Raw genomic sequence first — 7,046 nt, 5'->3', positions numbered from 1 at the left:
AGTGTTAGCAAACAGTCTTGCAGTGTTAGCAAGGGTGCAGTGTTAGCGCGGGAATAACAGTGGAGAATATCAACGAGATAAATTAGGAGGTTGTTGGAGTTCTGCCAGTGAGAGGCAAATAATTTTGTATCTCTTGATTTGCTAAAGTTTAATATAATTCCTCATCTGTAGAATTGGTTATCCCTTAGGAGTTTTTTTAGGAACAATTTGTTCGAAAATATTGTGTTCATTGTGTTGTGCATTTCTTTCCGTATTTTATAAGTGAAGTTGCAGTTGTGTTATTTTTTGATATTAGCTAAGAATTTGTTTTCAGCAGTTTAATAATCGTGTATGATAGAAAATTAATAATCAGTGACTGCAATAATTAGATTTTTCACAATAAGAAATCATCAAGCGTTAAGTGTTCTAAACATCTTACATGCTTGAATTTGTTCCTTGCTGCAATGTGCAAAGGCGTGTCTCCTTGTACAATTGGCTGGTCATCTCGGGTATCTGCTGTGTCATTCGATTTTTTTTCTTCAGCCCTCTTTTTATTCCTCAAAGGACTTTGTGAAGGCTTAACTCCTCCATCACGTATTTTGGGGACTATTCTCCTCTCGAAGGTGCTGATCTTCAGGCGTGTCTCCTTGTACAATTGGCTGGTCATCTCGGGTATCTGCTGTGTCATTCAAATTTTTTTTCTTCAGCCCTCTTTTTATTCCTCAAAGGACTTTGTGAAGGCTTGACTCCTCCATCACGTATTTTGGGGACTATTCTCCTCTTGAAGGTGCTGATCTTCTCCATCAATTGGAGTAGAATTTGTGGACAGCTGGTACGGTTCATTGATGAGTTTTGACAAGTCTACCTCTCTCTTAAATAGATATTCAACAAGTTCGACTTGGTTAAGCTCCACGATGCAGTGGAGGGCGTTTGGAGTGCGAGTTACTAAAAGCCCTACGGCTTCTCTAACACTCAAACTCACTGCCAATTTTAGTGGAGTTTCTCCCTCGTTATTGCCAATATCGCACAAATTGTGATCCAATTCAACCAAAATTGCCACCATCTTTTGGCAATCTTCCCTTACAGCTAAATGTAGAGCCGTCTCTCCTTTTTCATCAGTATTTCTTATTTTGCTGATGAAACCTGCAGGCCAAACCACATCGTTAAGCAAGAGAAACAAAGTAAACATGCCTGTTAATTTAAATAAAATAGTGTAAGAAGAGATTGACCTGACTGTTCTAGCTTTGGTACTATCTCTTTCAATGAAGGATCAGTCTGTCTGAGCTAGTTTATGGCACCAACTAAATCACCCTTTTCACAGTTTTCAAAGAAAGCCGATTTGTATTCCGATTTGCTCTACATTTAAAAAAGACTAGTTTCGTCACGTTGCAGCTTAAGGCTGCTCAATAATTTCAAGGCGGAGAATGGCTTAGATCTTTATTGGCAATTTACTTACTAGCGATCTTTGCTCTTACCTAGGAAGTGTGAATTCACCTTAGATGAGTAGGGGTTATTTATTTTCCAGAACCCAACAAGGAAGTTCGATTTGGCAGATGCTATCGTATTCTTGTTTCATCAATCTCTATGCCTGTAGCGTTTGGCAACGTCTATACAGCCACGAAAATGCACTTCCATACGAAGGAGAGGACTTAGTCAATTTTTTTAAAAGTTAGTAAAAGCAATGTAAAGGAAGTGCATTTTCGTGGCTGTATAGCCACGGGCGTAGCGTTTCATCACCTTGAATTCGTCCAGTCACATCACTGTCATTCACGAGTATCACGCACCACATGATGGCACTGACTATGTTATTATTAGTCCCAGGGAACTAATGTTTCTGGTGGTCCCTTTTCAACTAATGATATTTAGAAAAGACAAGACAAGGACAATGATCAAGTTACATTCATTGCACATTGATTGCTAGAGGATAAAGATGAATTAATTATGGGGCAAAGTTACTTGTAAATGTTGTGGAGGATAGGGCAAGGGTTTTTAGAGAGCCGAAAAAGAAGCTAGGAGAGAGGACCCAGTACTTGAGCACATTCCAATAGTTGCGACAGTAGTTGTTAACTTAATATCCATATTTATTGATTTAATATCCAACATTTTTGACAAGATTGTACCAACAGATTTGACTTTAAAGTTGTTTTTGTTAATGATGATTAGCCATAAGTGAATGAAAAGTGTCCCTTTTTCCAAAAAACAACCAATAGTGTTATGCCACGTCAGCGGCACAAGTATGGGGGTCTCCAATGCACTATGATTGGTCTCACTTTTTTTTGGGCTGTTTTGGACACTTTAACAAAAAGCATGCTGATGTGGCATCATATTTGATGATGTGGCTTTGAAACTTTAGTTATAAGAAGGGGACTTGCCAAGTAAACTACTATTAAAAAATGATAGTGATTTGAAATTTTCACATAGGATTTTGAGAAGCGTGAAGTTAGGGTGCACAACTACTGGGTCCTCTCCCCTAAATTTCCTAAGTTTTTTCTATCTCTAACTTTTTCAAAAAGGAAGAGCAGGAGGATATCAGTGACACTATGTAGTATAATGTGCAAAAATTTGGTGTCATTTGGTTTCAAATAGGTATATGAGGATGGAATTATCGGTTGCTAGGGTTATGTGATAGTAATGTTTCATGTCTTTTACTTTGTTCGAAACCTACAATTTTGAGAATATCTTCTTTAAAACGCAATATAAATTTAGAAGTATGATACCCAAGCATATACCCATTTTCATTCATTTGATTTCTACTTTAGAGATGTTTAATTCAATAGATTGTTCTGCTATAATAGCGCATAAGGAGTGTTTATAATTATTAGTCCCTGTTTGTACAATTGAAAACCTATTACAAAACTAGGTGCATCGCTAAGGCTTTGAAGAAGAGAAATTGAATTCCTTTCTATATATCCATTTTGCTGAAGAAATGAAAATTGGTTTCGGTAAGCAAATTTATCTGCAGCAACGGTCTTTAAAGAGTGGTTTGAAATAATTTATGTTTGTGTCTAGCCACAAAGTTTTAAAGCCTATTATTGGTTTGTCCATGTTAGTGTAGTTAAACATTTGATGATGCGCATGCCTAAGCTTACTCATTACTTCTCATGAACGATTATAAACATGTCTTTTTCTATAGACTGCAAAATGTCACTTTTTCTTTCCTTTCTATCAATGGCGATGATATCTTCAATGTTTGCACTTTTAGAGAGCTTTTTGAACTCAACTTGCATTTACTCAGCCAAGAAAGCACCTCAATGTTTGTGACGTCGGGTTTTGTAAAGAGTCAAATGAATATATAGTTTGGGGCATTTTTAGACCAAAGGTATTATGCTGAAATGAAACTCTTAGAGTCGACGATTCAACTGACAATTTTTCCACAGGTTATCCAATTTATTGATATGTAACAATTGATTTTTAATTATATAAGTCATAATTGTTTACCTATATTTTTTGTCAAATATATTCATATTTGACCGCCTATGTTGAATATGGTGCCTTTCATTGTATGCATTGACAGAATCATCTTATTACTCTGATTTGAAGTTATAGGCAAAAGCCTAAAATAAGATATAGATATCAACAAAGATTCTACAATATACTCTTGTAACCCACATGGATAAAAAACTTAAAATGAAGCTCTGATTAATGATTTCTGATAGCAAGTCAAAACCCCAAAGCCATCTTAAATCAAACATGTTCAAATAAGTATCAAAAACAAATTCTAAAAATGTGAAGAAACATGCATAGTAGAGCATTGAACTTGAAATTCAAAAAAAATCTTTCATTTTCAGCCCACTCTTCTCTCATAGCATTACAAAGTTCTAGCTGCCATCATGCCTCCTTCTAAACATCTCACTTCTACATATTGTAGGAACAACCAACAAATGCAACAACAATAACTTACAAGGACAAAGGAACTGCCCTCAAATCCAACTGAAATATATTAGACAAACAATACCATTTTGCTCACTTCTGTGCCATTAAAATATACCTGCAAGCTTGTCTATTTGACATAGTCATAAAGCCATATCTGTAGCCAACAAAAAGTAGATTGTACATATGAACTTGTGTACAACTACCACTGCATAACAATATTTTGTTTCCATAGTTTTTGAAGACATGACATCATTTTCACATAAACAAATTTGAAAATTGCATCTCTGAGTAATATCTATTTCTAAAGATTTGATTCATGTTCTTTTCTCAAATATGCTAGTTTGTTTCTAGTGCTTAGTTTTATATATGTTACAATGTATATAATAATAATGCCTTTCTAACAATTTTGCATATTATTTTCCAAACTCTTTGTTTTAAAATTTAAAAAATTATGTTCTAATAGATGCCAACTCTAATTACCACTTTCAAATTTTAGTGGGCTTTGTCAACGCTTCAAGGCAGGGACTCTAGCTCTCTACAAGAGCTCTTGTTATATATAATTCTATGTTGCTTTGGGTTGTGGGAATGATTTCTTTGGTAATAATAATTATTTTACAAATTATCTATTTGGGAAAAAACTATTTGTTTCCATTAAATGATGGTCGGTAAATATTTTTAAGTTTATTTTCTAAAGCCTTAACTTTTTTTTTAATATAAATGGTGTTACACAAAGCAATTAGTCTTAAATCATCTATCTCCTCATAATTGCATTATTAAGTAAGTGTTGTTAAACACATGTAGAATAGTACAGATATAGGAGTACCTTTTGTTTCCTCCCATTAGTTTACTCTTGAATTATGTTAAACAAAATTATATTAAAGCCATCAACCCCAAGGATTTATCTAAGTGTATTTGAAATACAACTTCCTTAATTTTTGTTTGTGAAATTTTTCTATTTCATCATTGGTTGTCATTATGAGTTACTAGTCTAGCAATTGAGGATAGTGATGTTTCTTTATCATTGAGATTAGACACATCCAAATTATTTACCATATTATAGTAAAAAATCATAAAGTCTTTTGCTAGTTCTTTTGAGTTTTCTACAATATTTCCTACTAGATTTTTATCTTAATTATCATATCAATTGTTCATTAATATTTAGTACTACTGTGAAATAATTTTTTTTTTTTCTCTTTCTCAAGTAGTCATATTTTCCTTGATTTTTTTTTCCAAAAGGTTTCCTCTTTTTTTCTTTTGAGATATCTTCATGTTTAGCCAGTGCCTCTTTCTGTTTGTGCCGACTTTCTTCATTCATGCCATGCCTTATTACTTCTTTACTTAAATTTTTAATATCTCATTCAACATTTATTTTCTAATCATATATGTTTTTTGATATGCTCCCTATTCTATTAAATTAGTATATGATTATTATGGAACTTAAGTTTACAAGTACATAAGAAAATTTTAGATTCTTAAAAAGTTTCTTCTCTCCACCAATTTTTTGACAAGCTCATAAAACAATATATTGGAACCTCATATTTTAAAATATAAAAAGGTTTTGACTTGTTTACTCAATTAGGAGTGATGAGATTCAACATTGGTTAAAATTTCTGATGCAAGTGTGTAGTTAATTGTACTTTAATATCCATTAAATAAAAATCTATACAGTCTTTATGCTTTTTGAATAAAACCTTACTTCTATCACTCCAACTAAATAATCCATTTCCTATTTTTAAGTCTATTATATTATTATTGTTTTCCATTGTTGAAATTTCTTCTAGGGATTAAGAGATATTGTTAGAGCCTCCCTCTTTTTAACTACAATCTAGGAACACATTAAAATCTCCCCTCATAATGAGTGGTCTTGGTTATTTTTATTAATGTGTCTTTATAAATTTAGTCATACATCTTTTTTATCTTGTGCATTTGTGGGACTATAAATTTTTCTAATACAAAAATTCAAATGACTACTTATGCTCCTAATAATACTAGTCATCAAATTTTATTTTGTAATTTACATTTTGAGGGTCCCATGAAATGACAAGGCCACCTAATGCACCATTAGACTCTACTCAGTTTGACTTCCATAGGCCAACTTTTGAGTGATTTTTTTGTTTCTTCTTTTCTTAATTTAGTTTCTTGTAATAATATGATGTCTAAATTAAAAAGTTTTGTGTTGTGTTTTAATAGTCTCTACCTAATAGTGAAATTTATGCTCCTAGCATTCCATGTAGTAATCTTCATTGATCCATTGGAAGTTCATGTTGACAATGTTAGCATAATACATTGTTAAGGATAAATAACATACATGATTTGATACGTGTTACTAAGGTTCTTGATAATTGTAAATATAATGATAAATCTTTTTGGGTTGTAAAATGTGAGCTAAATATTTAACATACCTCTTGAATTAGGTGACTTGTCCAAGCTTGGAAGCCTCAAAAATTTAAAATTATTTTTTTGTGCTTTTAGTCCTTTTGAAATCTATGGTAACCTCATACTTCCTCCAACATGTGCCATAAATCATCAATAGTAAAGCCCCCAAAAAATTACCATTAAATATCTAGTAGCTCTACCCTTGTATATGGAAAAGGTTTCGCATGGGCATGACTATGATACCATGTAGGTGGTAAATAAATCATGGATAACCAAAAAAGGAAAACATGTCTTCCATAAGAGAGTTTGTAATATATAATATTTCTTGATTATTCCACTATAATAAGATTTATTGAATATTGAGATATATACTATTGCATCTCATTTTTATTTAGGATAAAATGGGTTTTATGGGGACTCAAAAGTTTCCAATATATAGAAGTTACAAAGGATTTCATAATAAAGCCTAAAAAATATATAGAGAGAGAGAGAAAATTAGCATCCTCACTACCTAAACCCAAGTACCTATAGCCAACAATAACATTTATAGTTGGTTTTCAAAGGAACCCAAAACTATTTACAAGAGAGTTCTAAATTAAAAAAATAAAAGATTACAGACCTAGTTTTTGGCAAGGGAGACAAAACCCTCATCCAACTTAAAGGGAAAAACTAAGGTTTTCCTTTACCTCTCTTCTTCTCAGAGCATAGCTTTATTTTTAAATGAGGGGAAGACTTCTTATGGTATATTCCAATAACTCAATTGCACCCCTCCTCAACCAAATAAATCTCCTCATATGAATCCAAAAAAATAAATTCAG

The sequence above is a fragment of the Cupressus sempervirens genome, chromosome 1, assembly GCF_028749045.1.
Source record: "Cupressus sempervirens isolate cs-2001-9-10 chromosome 1, ASM2874904v1, whole genome shotgun sequence".
NCBI classification, from domain to species: domain Eukaryota; kingdom Viridiplantae; phylum Streptophyta; class Pinopsida; order Cupressales; family Cupressaceae; genus Cupressus; species Cupressus sempervirens.
The sequence above is the reverse complement of the archived record's forward strand: the minus strand, read 5'-3'. Positions refer to the sequence as shown.